At 44.3% G+C, this 13919-nt stretch overlaps 1 long non-coding RNA gene across 1 annotated transcript; it reads left to right on the top strand.

The window, feature by feature from the left end:
- The first annotated feature begins 1575 nt into the window (after positions 1-1575).
- On the top strand, positions 1576-7272 carry LOC148000847 (uncharacterized). Its single transcript, XR_015638674.1, has 5 exons — positions 1576-1787; positions 3595-3713; positions 4651-5015; positions 5512-5667; positions 5982-7272. It is a non-coding gene; the product is annotated as an uncharacterized LOC148000847 (long non-coding RNA).
- The last annotated feature ends 6647 nt before the right edge of the window (positions 7273-13919 follow it).

The raw sequence follows: 13919 nt of genomic DNA, 5'->3' as shown, positions 1-13919 counted from the left end.
GGGGCAATCAGGGATGTCCAAGAATGAGTGGGATACCTGGTCCACACCCAGGCCTACAATTCTTCAGGTAGTCCATGATTATTGTTTAGTCCCAGTGGCCTCTTGGACCCACGAATTATTTTGCTGTAGACTGCTCATCAGCTTGGAGGAGGACTGAGTGTTGGGCCTCACTATTCAACAAGAATTGGATGGGTTTCCCTTCCACTTTCAAGGTTACCCTGGGCTTGCAGAGGGGGTCCAGGCTCCATTCTCCCTAGTCTCTGTCTTCCCTTAGGGCTAACCCCTTCACCATTTGGAGGTGCTTTTCCCAAGGTCTGGGGTTTCCTGTCCCCGGCTTCCATTTGTTGGGAAACTCTTGGGCTCAGCGACCCCTCTCCTCGAAATAATGCACACTGGTCCTTTTAAAGGGGTTTTTCTGTCTCTCTTTGGTTGGAGTCTCTCTTCTCTGCTTTCCCTAACTACTGTATCCAAGATTCTCTGTCAATTCCTTTCCTGTTGCTTTTCCTTTTTCAACTCCCTTTCAATTTCTTCCTTTCTCTTTCTTTGATCCTTTTCTGTCTCCCTGTTGTTATGGTAGACTTTCTCAGAAACCTGCTCTAAATCCCTCAATGTCTTTTCTTGTAGTTCCTCTAGCCTCTGAAGCTTATTCCTAATATCTCTACTAGCCTGGCCTATAAAAGCCAAAGTCACAGTAGCATTGCATTCCTTGCTGGTGGGATCATAGTGTGTATATTGGCAGAATGTCTCCATGAGCTGCTTAGGAAGGCTAAGGGCAACTGGTCTGGTACCTGCTTAATCTCACGTACCTTGGTCAAATTGGTGAGTCATTCTGCAAACCCCTTGAGATCTGCCAAAGAAGTCTGGTGGTAGACCTTCATGTGATCCTTATCTTCTGCTGTATTAAAGTCCCAGCCATATCTAGTGAGGGGAAATCTGCTGTCAATGACAACCTTTTCTATCGATGGTGCCCCCGTGTCTGAGGGGACATTGTTTCGGGCTTCCTGCATTATCTTCTCTCACTCTTTGGTCATGAAGAGCATTCTCACGAGTTGTTAGATATGAGTAAATAAAACAGTCTGAGATTAATCAGCCCCTTGGAGTTATCTGAAAAGGGAGGTGTTGGGCTTTCCAGTTGTAGAAGTTGGCTGAAAAGAAAGGTCACTATGAAAGGAAAATTATACAGATTTAAGGTTTAAAAATATGAAGTTAAAAGAGTATGTTTCAACTCAGGATTAAACACTGTGAAAAGCAAGTCCAGGCAGCCCCGCCCTGCCGCTAGAACTAACAGACCATAAAAGGAAAGGAATGCAGAACAGACCAGGAGTACCGGATCTGACTCACAGGCCACCTGGCAGGAAGAGATAAGCCCCCAGCCTCCGACATCCAGGACGCCCCAAACCTGCCAATGTGTGTAGCTATACCTTATTACCTCATCATGTGAAATAGCCAATCATATGTGAACATGTCTATGTGCCTCGTTTGAATCCACCAATCCCCGTAACTATGCATCTGCTTCTGTACGCCCGCTTCTGCTTCCCCAATCCCTATAAAAGCCCCATGCTGGAGCTGCTGGGCGGGCAAGTCCTCCGAAGAGACTGTGTGCCCGCAGGTACCTGTGTTTTCCAATAAACCCTCTTGCTGATTGCATCCGAGTGGACTCGGCTTGGTCATTGGGCACTTGGGACTCCTCCTGAGGGAAAGGTCCTCTCCGGGGGTCTTTCATTATGGGGGCTCGCCCCGGGATTTGGAGACCCTCCGCCCAGAGATCACCAACCACCCACCGGGAGGTAAGCCAGCCGGTGTTTGTCTTGTCTGTTGTGTCTTGTCCTGTGAACGATCGATCAATAGGCTCAGATCTGGGGACTATCTGGGCGGGCCAGAGAAGGAGCTGACGAGCTCGGACTTCTCCCCCGCAGCCCTGGAAGACGTTCCAAGGGTGGTTGGAGGAGAGGGAGATCCGGATCCGTGGCACCTCCGTCCGTTTTCGGAGGGATCCGCACCCTTGATGACTCCGTCTGAATTTTTTTTTTTTTTGTTCTTTTTTTCAGAGCTGGGGACCGAACCCAGCCGTCTGAATTTTATTGGAGTAGAGGATCCAAGACCCTCGCTGACTCTGTCTGAATTTTTGGTTTCAGTTTGGTACCGAAGCCTCGCGGCGCGTCTGCTTGTTACTTGTTTGACTGTTGGAATTGTTTGTTTTCTTTGTGACCTGACAGTGGTTTTCTGGACGTGTTGGTGTCTGTTAGTGTCTTTTTGACTTTTGTTTCGTGTTTGAATTTGGACTGACGACTGTGTTTAAAATCTTGGACCGACGACTGTGTTTGAAATCATGAAACTGTTTGCTTTGTTCGTCGAAGAGTTTTACTTGGTCCCCTTAACGCTTAGTGAGTAAGAAACTTAATTTTGTGGACCCCGCTCTAGTGGCGGTGTGTTGGTTGATAGCCAAAGTTAATTTTTAAAACATAGTGTTTTGGGGGTTGGGGATTTAGCTCAGTGGTAGAGCTCTTGCCTAGCAAGCGCAAGGCCCTGGTTTCAGTCCCCAGCTCTGAAAAAAGGAAAGAAAAACAAAACAAAAACATAGTGTTTTATCTGTGCTTGTGCTCGAAGCCAGCTGTGATGAACTGAGAAAGATTTAAATTTTCCTTGGGAGTAAGGAATCTTAAAGGCGGTGTTTCAGCCGGTATGGCACTTAGTGCGTAGCTGCCTAAAAGATCAGAAATGCTGTCAACAGGCTATAAAAAAAGGGACAGGCTGTGTTAGAAATGCTACGGGAAGAACTATCTAAAAAGGCTGAGAGCGAGGTGGGAGAGGACTATAAGGAAAACAAGAAAGGAATTTCTGACATTTGCTCACAGAAGGAGAGCGCTCATTAAGAGAAGTTCTTTAAGGAAGCCTGCCTTATCTGCTGTCCTTATTCCAAGGGAGGAGTCAGTCTCCAACATTAAATTACTTTTTTCGCTGATCATCATCTTTACATGGAGAGTGCCTTTGGTCCTATCCCCACAGCAGCCAGTTCCTGCCCCTATGGTTAAAATGCCCCAGGTTGGGGGACAAAAAGAGCCCCTAAAATAGTTTCAAAGAATCTACAACTGTGAAGAACTTTGTTTTGCCAGTCAGGATTAATGTTTTCTTTTCCATGGGCCTATAGCCCACTGAGACAGTTTGGTAAAGGGCTGCTACTAAAGTCCTGAAAGCCCCAGGTGAACTGGTTACAATTCTTTTGTCAGCTGCTTAGTATCTAGCACCCAGGTTCTAACCATCTCTCCATCCTTTTGTTATTAGTTCTTAGTGGAAGCCTAGTGTCATTTGGAGGCTGGTTCTCTTGAGAGGCAAAGCCACCAAGCTGACACTGAAGGGAGGTACTCCTTAAGGGAAAATCTAAGTCCAGAGAGACAGCCGGTAACAGATAGGCTGCCTCTCTGCTCGCCTTTCTGTTTCATAGACAAAGCTTGTGCTTATTTGTACAATAGCTTTTTTTATCCAAGAAAGCCTCCTGGTTTAGCTGTGTGACTAAATGCTGTTTGCCCTCTTCAGTAGACCTCTATTCTCAAGATTCTCTTGTTTTCTCACCATCCCATTTGAGATGCTTGTTAGTAACTGTTACAGGTCTTCTTTACCACTGAGGAAAGACAGAATCCTACTAGAGGCCAGAAAGAATGTTCCAGACATGGGTGGAAGGCCCTCACTCCCGACTGACTTCAATACGCCTGAAGGTAGGGAATGCTCCAGGTCTGCCCCCAGGCTCCAAGGGTGGGTCTCCTAGGGGCTGGAAAATGCCCCACCAATCTGGCTAAGATAAGGAAAGGGTATGAAGAGAAAGTTACAGAAATTTGAAGGGTTAAGCTAAGTTGCTGAGAGTTAGTATAAGTTATAGAGAAAGTAAGGTTAAACAAAGAGAAAGAGAAAAGAAGGTAAAAAGAGCAGGAAGCTAGGGAAGAAAAGAGACTAAAAGAAGTGGAAGCTAGAGAGCTAAAGAGAGATAAAAGACAAGAGAGGAACATATACTGGCCACAATAGTTAGGGAACCTAGGAAGACAGTACCTGGCAACAGAAGAGAATTCCTGGCTAAAGATCAGTGTGCCTAATGCAAAGAAAAAAAAAAGACACTGGGTCAGGGACTGCCCCAGAAAGAACAAGAGGGGACACTGGAGAGCCTCTCGGTCCTGGAGTGCTGGCTATGTGCAGAGATAGGAGGGAAGCCTGCCCAGTTGTTTTATGGATACAGAGACCCAGTGCTCTGTGCTCCTATGCTCCAGTGGGCCAGTATCCAAAGACCTTGGGTACAGGGGCCTACTGGCAACAAACAATACTTATGGACTGCCCGAAGAACAGTGGACCTTGGCGTGGGCCGGGTAACCCACTAGTTCATAGTCATCCCTGACTGCCCCCATCCCTTGCTCATGAGAAAATTGCTCCCCAAAATGACTTGCGTGGGCTGAAATGGCTGGGTGAGGCCATGTGTATGCATCTACAGACTGTGTATGCGGAGCTTAAGACCTGTCTCAGTGCACCAGTACCTGATGCTGGGAGATGAATGGCTTAGCGCTGTTCTGCTTGGAACATATCACTCCTGCCAGCCGGGCACTAACAATTATCACCCAATCCAGGACTTAAACTGTGATAGAGTGTCTGATGTTTGCCTTTGAATAGAGTGTCCCAAAAGATGGGACCACTGGTCAGCTGCCATGGACTAGATTCTCCACCTGTTGGGGGCAATCTGGTCACCTTGCTGCCTAATCCTGACCTGGAGCCACCACAGCACGAGTGTCAAGCACTGGCAGAAGCCCATGGGTGGAGGAAAGACCTCTGCGACTGGCTGATTGACCCCTGCTGAAAGCCGAGGCTACCTTGTCCACAGACGGGAACAGTTCTCTTCATGAAGGTCAGAGATAAGTGGGTGCTGCCATGGTGGACAACACAATGTCATCTAGGATGGCTGAACCTCAACCCCCCCAGTACATCAGTGCTGCAGATGCCTTTGCCATCTCTTGGATGCCCTGGTGAAGCCAACAACTGTGAGTACTATTCATTGCTCAGGATATCAGGAGGGAAGAGATTCAGTGGCATTGGGCAGTAACAAAGCAGATAAAGTGGCTCGGGAAATGGCTATGCAGGAGCCTATCCTGGTTGCAGGCCTGCAAGAGACAGCCACTGAGAACTAGGATCGGACTAAGGGATGGCCTCACTTAGAAAAGGCCCAAATTGCTTAAAAGATAAAGGACAATGGCACACTTGAGGGGAAAGCTATACTCCCCCAGAGAACAAAGAAAAGACTCACTTTGCCAAATACAGAAATGGACTCATTTAGGAGATAAAAAGTTTGTCCAAGTAGTTACGTGTATGTAATAGACTTTAAGATTTTAGCCAGAGAGGCAGTAGAAAGTATAAGGTATGTCAGTAGTGAATGCTTAGCAAGCAAACAGGGCAAAGAGACCTAGAGAGTTTAGTGAAAAGTCGAAGTGAACTTCACTGAGATAAAACCAGAAAAATATAATCACAAGTATCTCCTAGTGCTTGTAGATACTTTTTCAGGAATAGATAGAAGCTTTCCTCACCAAACGAGAGATGGCCTCTGCAATCATCAAGAAGATACTGGAAGAAATCTTCCCCCGATTTGGAATGCCCAAGGTAATCTGGTCAGACAACGGCCCTACTTTCGTTGCCAAGGTAAGCCAGGGTGTGGCTAAGTATTTAGAGGTCGATTGGAAATTACATTGTATTTACAGACCTCAAAGTTCAGGACAGGTAGAGTAAATAAATATAACTCTAAAAGAGACCCTGACCAAATTAACCATGGAGACTGGCGCAGACTGGGTGACACTCCTTCCCTGTTGCTCTCTTCAGAGCAAGAAATACCCCTTCCAGATTCAGCCTTACCCCCTTTGAGATCTTAAATGGGGCCTCAGCCCCCCTGACTGTATTAGATGATGTTACTGAACCAACATGTCATAGTGCCATAGTAATAATGATTTGTGTGCCAGGCTAAAAGACCTACAGGTGATACAGAAAGAAATCTGCTCAGAGCTGGCAGCAGCCTATGCCCTGGGGACCCCTGAGACATCTCACCAGTTCCAGGTCGGAGACTCAGCTACATACGATGGCACCGAACCCAGATACTCACTGGAAAGGACCGTACCTGGTGCTGCTGACCACCCTGACAGCCATCAATTCTCAGCCCTCAGCAGCCGTGTACTAGCTGTTGGGGCTGAGAGCTGGGACCTAGAGGGAAACTCAGATCTTCAAAAAGCTCCCTAGACTTAATTTCATGTTTGCCCTGGGTTTTATCAAGATAGGTGTGGGGATAGGCTTGATTTCTATTACAAATGATGTAACATTGCATATGTTAGTACTCCTAACACTTCTTGGGACTGTGCCTCAGGGATCACAATCTGTATAAGTTTAGAAGTTCTAAAAGCTAGTCATGACCTTGGTGTGTAGGTTTAGATAGTGTCCAGATTGGAATCCTGATGCTAAAGACTTAGTAAGAAAAAAAAAAGAGTTAAGAATTACTTAAGGCTATCTAGGTGCTGCAAGGGCAGCACAAGGACATCTGCCATTGCCCTGCAATGCAAGGCTTATAGAGAATTCAGAACTGCCATTGACTCAGATATAAAAAGAGTGAAAGACTTTTTAGCTGACCTCCAAGAATACCTAACCTCTCTCTCAGAGGTAGTCCTTCAGAATAGGAGAAGATTAGACCTGATATTCCTTAAAGAAGGAACCTGTGTGCTACACTGAAGGAATGTTGCTTCTATGCAGACCATTCAGGAGTAATTAAAGACTCCATGAATAAACTTAGAGAAAGGTTAGACAAAAGACAGAGAAGTGTATCAGGGATGGTTCGAGAGCTGGTTTAGTAGATCTCCTTGGATGACTACTCTGGTATTTTCCCTTATGGGACCCTTCTTAGTTTTGCTTCTGCTTCTGATTATAGGTCCATGTGTGTTAGAGAAACTAGTTAATAGGTTTGACTCCTACAAAAAGATAGACACGCTCAACAAGGTTGGTTTGAGTCTTGGTTCACTCAGTCTCCCAGGATGACTACCCTACTCTCTGCTATATGGCTGGGCCATTACTAATAATTTTCTTGGTTTTAGTTTTTGGACCCTGCGTGACAAACAGGTTAATTGCTTTTGTTACAAATCGAGTGAGTGCTGTGCGGTTGATGGTTCTGAGACAACAGTACCAGTCAGTTAGGACAACTGGTGAGACCAAATACGAGACTTGATATCAAAATTCTAAGATTAGAATTACTTAGTAGAAGAAGAGGGGAATGAAAGGAAAATTATACAGATTTAAGGTTTAAAAATATGAAGTTAAGAGTATGTTTCAACTCAGGATTAAACACTGTGAAAAGCAAGTCCAGGCAGCCCCGCCCTGCCGCTAGAACTAACAGACCATAAAAGGAAAGGAATGCAGAACAGACCAGGAGTACCGGATCTGACTCACAGGCCACCTGGCAGGAAGAGATAAGCCCCCAGCCTCTGACATCCAGGACGCCCCAAACCTGCCAATGTGTGTAGCTATACCTTATTACCTCATCATGTGAAATAGCCAATCATATGTGAACATGTCTATGTGCCTCGTTTGAATCCACCAATCCCCGTAACTATGCATCTGCTTCTGTACGCCCGCTTCTGCTTCCCCAATCCCTATAAAAGCCCCATGCTGGAGCTGCTGGGCGCGCAAGTCCTCTGAAGAGACTGTGTGCCCGCAGGTACCTGTGTTTTCCAATAAACCCTCTTGCTGATTGCATCCGAGTGGACTCGGCTTGGTCATTGGGCACTTGGGACTCCTCCTGAGGGAAAGGTCCTCTCCGGGGGTCTTTCAACTATTGCATGGCCTGATTTGCCATCCCCATCTAGGCCTGTAGGCTCAGAGGAGGAGGGCCACTGTAGTATAGGATGAAGTGGCCCTTTTGTTCTAGGTCCCCACGGCTGGTCCTGGTTCTGAGGGTCCCTCCCCACACTCCCCCCTTGCTGGGTCCAGAGGAAGGGGGTAAGGGGATGCTGGATGATGGCTCAAGGGAGATCCTTGAGGAGGGGCCATGGGCTCGAAATGAGTCTTAACTACTGAGAAACCCCCCCACACCCAAGTGAGACTCGAGAACAGAATTTGATACAAAAGCAAGATGCTTATTTTTCCAGAGTGTGGGGGTCTACCCTCAATCAGCCCCTTATGTCAAGTGACTAGAAGATTACCCCAAATGGCTATAACAAACAGTTTTCATATTTTTTAGGGGTACAGGTTACATCAGCAAGTTTACAGTTTATACTTTTTGACTGAGCATATTGACCTTTGAATCCATTGGCTAGCAAGCATATAACCAGAGGGGCAGGTGACTATCAGTCAGTACATTCTACAGTTTTTCAAGAATGTCCCTGCTCCTGCCAAGAACTGTAGCTGGAGAATGGAACTTGGCCTAGCCTTGACTTGAGGTGGGAAGCTGGTACTTGGCCTAATCTTGACCTGAGGTCAAGGGTGTAAGGCTGGCCAAAGCCTTTAGGGTCCTTCAGTGTCAACAACTGATATCCACGTGCACGTCCACTGGTGTGTACATACATGTATTGTACTCACAAACCTGTACACTAACACAAACATGCTCACACTACATACACAGGTATACAGAACACACAGTTACTTTTCTTATACTCACTCATGATACAGTCAACAAACAGCCATTCATTGGGGGTAACTTACACCCTTTATATCAAAAAGCAATGTAGGTGTGCCCCTGCATTTTCAGTTGTTAATTGCTCCTCTGGCATAGTCACATGCTGTGCTATTCCTATGTTAAGTGAAGTGCTGGCTTGATCTTTGCTATTATAATATCTATGGGCCATTACCTGCTTTCTATATGTAAATGCTTGTCACCTGCCCAAAAGATTATCGGTTAAAGATAATGGTCTGAGATTATCCTGTTAAAGAGCAAGCAGCCTGAACGCTGTTCAGTCTGACCTCAATGTCAAAAGGCAACAAAGAGAGATGGACCCAGTGTTGCCCTGTTACTGATTGCTTCAGACTGGATGAATAGAAAATTTGGCTTTTTGTAGGGGCTGGGGTAGAACTACCAAACAGACAGAAGGGAGGGAGAGAGAAGCAGAATAGGACAGAACAGGGAGGTAGGGCAGTAAAAGCCACATGAAGAGGCAAAATGGCAGGAAAGTTGGGTTAAGTTTGATGGGTTAGCGGAGAGATTGCCCCAGCAGAAGGCCAACAGCCTTAAAAGATATATTTGTCTCGCGTCTTTATTATTAAATCCCTAGTCAGACCTTCAAAGCCCCACAATAGCCATTAATTCTCATTTAATTTCTAAAGACTTCAGTGGTATGTCGGACTGTCTCCCTCAAGATTTAATGGACACACTACTAATGCAGTGGTACTGAATACCCACTCTTGGTCTATAAAACTAAAGACATCTTAACACTGCAAGACCATAGTCTTCTGTAGTTAATTGAAACCAGATGTCCACAGCCCAGAATTACTATGAGCTGAAGAGAACATTGGAAAAACCAGTGGCCATTTTGAAGGTGAATCTTTACAAATGCATTTTCTTGTTGCCAAATAATTAAGCATTAACACTCAGTCTTACATAAGTGATTACAAATGAGTAGGGACCTGTTCCAGCAATCAATCAATTCTTTGCTCTTCCCCTTTTTCTTGGCACCCGAAACCCATCCTGTGTTCCTATTTCATACATCAAATAACCTAAGTGTTCTCTAGCTATAACTGACTCATTCGGAAAAAGAAGACCCTCTCAGTTATGAGAGGAAAGGCTGCAAAATTAAAGAGTTAGTCTCGTGTCAATATCAGAAATGAAGTGTGGAGGCCCTAGATCTCAGAAGGACTTTTCTCATTTAATCTGAGATCCAAAGGAACCTAAATACACTAGAGGAATCAAGCCCAACAGCTAAGTGCTTACATCAGACATAACATTAGAGTTGTAACAGGCAGTATTATACAGACAACTGTGATGACCACTAGAGATTATCAAGGAATGGATATAAGCATTTTGAGGAATCCTCTAGATCTTCACCAGTTGTAGGATGGTATTGAGAATACCATAGGCCCACAATTCCCCAAATGCCAGGAGGAAATATTGAGTCCATTTTATGCATGAAATAAAAATGGATCATACAAAGATGACTTCAACACCATCCAATTTTGAGGAACCATACTGGCTGATAGGGAAGAGAGTGTGAAACACAAACAGTCACAAAAGAACCATGTGTGGTCATAGGAAGCCATATGTGAGATCATAAAGACCACAGTGCTGACGTCAGCTCTAGATTCAGATCACTAAGTTTTGAATTTCACATTAACTCTCTATGTGACTTTGGGTAGAGAGAGAGTCTCCTATAAACGTGCTGATTTCATGAAGAGATCAGGGAGGAGATGTGAGAATGTACATTTCTATCTTAAAATGTTTTGTTTGTAATATTTGCTGTCATATGTTTTTAAATATGTCTGATCCATATAGATATCTATGTATCCATATCAATCTATCGTGTATGTTCATATACACATGTATATGTATGTGTGTGTATATATATATAATATATGTGTGTGTGTGTGTGTGTGTGTGTGTGTGTTCCAGCAATTGGTCAATTCTCTTTTCATATGTCTATGTCTATGTATAGTTGACCTGTTGCTGGAACATACATATATGTTCCATAAACATAACTACATAATGTAAGGGCGTCCATGATTTGTTGAAGAATGGTATCTCAGGCTTGAATAATATGTAAAAGTAAAGAACATTTTATTCTACAGAAGTCCAACATCTTGAGGTCTACCATTTACCAAGATGGAGATCCCCAGGCAAGCTCCCTTGCAGTCCCAATTTAAAGCAGTTTAGGGGAATTCCAGGGAGAGGTAGGTAACCTTTATCTTGATGGGTTGGTTTAGTCTCTAGGGGTATGAGTGCTTTTGGGATTGGCTAGGGTTCTAGGGACATTCCAGAACCATTGTTTCATGGGGCCTGGAAACTGTTTCAGACTCATTGATCTAGCCTCAGGCCAGGGGGCAGGGCAGGCTTGCCCAGTTCTGAGACACAGAAAATTAGGCCTTGTCTCCTGAACTGCCTGTTTAAAGCCTGCCATCAGTACACACACACAGACACACACACACACACACACACACACACACACACATATACACATATATATTTGTGTATATATTGCCTAGCGTACCTAGAGTGCAGCAGGCAGGGTTAGTTAGCACTCATTTATAGTATTGCTCATAACTGTAGTAGCAACCGCTGTTGAGTGTTGCTTCTGTTGAGCCTCTGAAATCCTGGTGCTTACCATCTATGTGATTTTTACCTGCAACATGGTAGCTTTGCTTCTACAAGCAGCCTGATCCCAATGTTGTAATGTGTCTTCTAAGTGGCCCCTATTTCTATAAGCACAAATGGGATCCTAACACGATCCATTAAACACTCAAAATCGTGTTAGTTTTGGCAGAAAAAAAAATACATTTAATGACCAAAATAGAGCAAAGCCTAAATTTTCCCCTAAGTCACTCTTGAGCAAAATCACTGTGCAGTTCTTGGTTCTGGAGCTTACATACTGTAGCCTTACTTTATCAACTTCTTTTGTCCTTATCATTTTTCCAATAACAAATTAAATTTGTTCTGTGAAAATGTTATACACAATAAATTTCGATTATGTTCACACTCCCCTCCTTGATCCCCTGCTCATCTATATCCACCTCAGCCCAAATTTCAAACTTCAAGTCTTTGTTTTTAAATGATCCACTGAGCCAATCAGTGTTGCCCTTGTATGACGGGCATAGAGGGACTGCCACCGGAGCATGGTCAGTGTGTCAATGACTATACGCCAAAGAAATTGACTTACCATCCCCAGTAGCAGTCAGTTATCAAGAGCTCCTCCCCATTCATGCTACAATGTGGCCAAGTTGATCCTGTTTTCATTCTCATATTTTCTCTCTAAAAACCAACTTTGAAAATATAAAAAATTCTAAAGCTAAAATACTGAAATCACTTCAAAGGTAAACAATGGAAAATTAAAGAAAGCAGTATATACAAATATACTTTTTAAAAATCTCAGGTTAATAATCCAGATACATTCTGGTTTAATGTCCAATAACCTTAGCTCTAATGGCTAAGTTCATTATACTAATAAGCATATAAATTTCCTGGTAATGTGGCAAATGTTTGGACATATACTTCATAATTAGTGAAATGTAAGATAAATTTATTTTATCCATTTTCACATTTATTTTAGACATGGTATTAGTCATATTTTTAAGCAGCTTGTAGTTACGTAGGTCTGTTGATTCCTTCATTTTATCAAGTATCTGACTGGCAGTCACCTTCTAAATTAAGTTTTCTGCTTTGGAATCCATGTGAAGTCCCTCAGTATAATAGTGCCTTCCTCACTTTCCAGGCTGTCTTTGTTACTGTACCTCAGAGGAAGCAATGTCAAGGTAGTTTTGTAGCACATTGTTGTGGTATAAGAAACATGACTGTCGTGAGAGGCTATGTTGGGCAATGATAATCAGAATAGTCATGATATTATTGCACAGGTGTTTGTCAGCCCCTGTGATCAGAGAACACCCCATAGCTTTCATCTTCCTGCCTTCCTGTCTCTAGTCTAGTGACAGTGTAAGACCCCAACCCACAGTGAGTGGTACTTCGAGATGCCCTCAAGTGAATACATGGAAATGTAGATCGATGCGAAAGCAAGAGGTTTATTTTCTGTCATGTCAGGATTGATCCTCAATCAGTCCTTTGAGGCAAGTGATACTAGAAGGCCATACCAAATGGCTATTACAAGAAGGTTTTATGTTTTTTAGTGGCATAGGTTTCCTCAGCAAGGTTACAGTTAAAACTTATTGGCTAAGCATATTGACCTTTAAGTCTACTGGCTAGCAAGTCAGTACATTCTGAGAATTTTCTACTCAAGAATGTTCCTGTGGGTGGAGATTGGAATTTGTCCTAGCCTTGACAGAATCAGGTGGGTGTAATGCTGGCAAAAGCGTCTAGGGTCCTCCATTCCCCATTTTTCTTGTGCGGGTTCCAATTTTGGAGTTTTGCTCTCTGATGACTTCAGGTCCTGTCCTCAGGGTCTCTTATTGTTGGCACAGGACCATCAGCTGTACTGCACCTATCCTCTTGTTTATGAAGGCTATAAGGTACAAGCTTGTTCAATATGTAGGGTCCAAAGTCAACAATAGCAGGAGAACAATTAGGAGTCCTAACAAGGTGGATATGCGGGTGGTTAGCCAAGGGGAGGAATGAAACCAAAACTCAAACCAGCCATGACTCTTCTCTTTCTCTCTTCCACTTGGCTAACCCTTCTCTCACTTTGGCCTTCATTATATACCAATTTGTACATCCAGAGTCCCCAAGTTTTTCCCTTTCTAAGTGAATCTAATTATTGGGTTACAGGTGGCATTTGCATAGGGGGTATCCCAATACCCCCAATCCCTCTGGTAGGGCCCTACAGTTGTGTGATTTCTTTTTACCATGATCAAGTCCTGAGAGGAGAAGGGGTTCTGGTAGGTGTCTCTTGTAGTATCCCATCCACAGAGGGCACAATAAAACCGATCTGGATCCCTGCACGGGTGAACTTCTGCCAGGCTTTTTCCTTCTTGAGGGAAAATGTAAGTGGGGGTCCCACAGGTGACACCTCTGTGCAGGGAATGCACATCTGACCCCACCCCCACCCCCACCCCCAGCCCAGAACCCTCTTTCTCCCATATGTGCAGTTAGCTTCCGCCAGTGTTCCTGCCATGGGTTGGGATGTCCCACGACTCAAGTCCTGACACCAGCTGGCACAGGACACAAGTAAGGTTGGGGCCACCAGATCATAAGGGGTTTGGAGACCATCAGGAAAGCAACCTCATCTTCAGTTCTAGTGGAAACCACAGTCCAGGTTTGATGGAAGGGCACA

The sequence above is a fragment of the Rattus norvegicus genome, chromosome 15 (assembly GCF_021556685.1).
Source record: "Rattus norvegicus strain SHRSP/BbbUtx chromosome 15, alternate assembly SHRSP_T2T, whole genome shotgun sequence".
NCBI lineage: Eukaryota > Metazoa > Chordata > Mammalia > Rodentia > Muridae > Rattus > Rattus norvegicus.
This window is presented reverse-complemented; position numbering and strand designations above follow the sequence as displayed.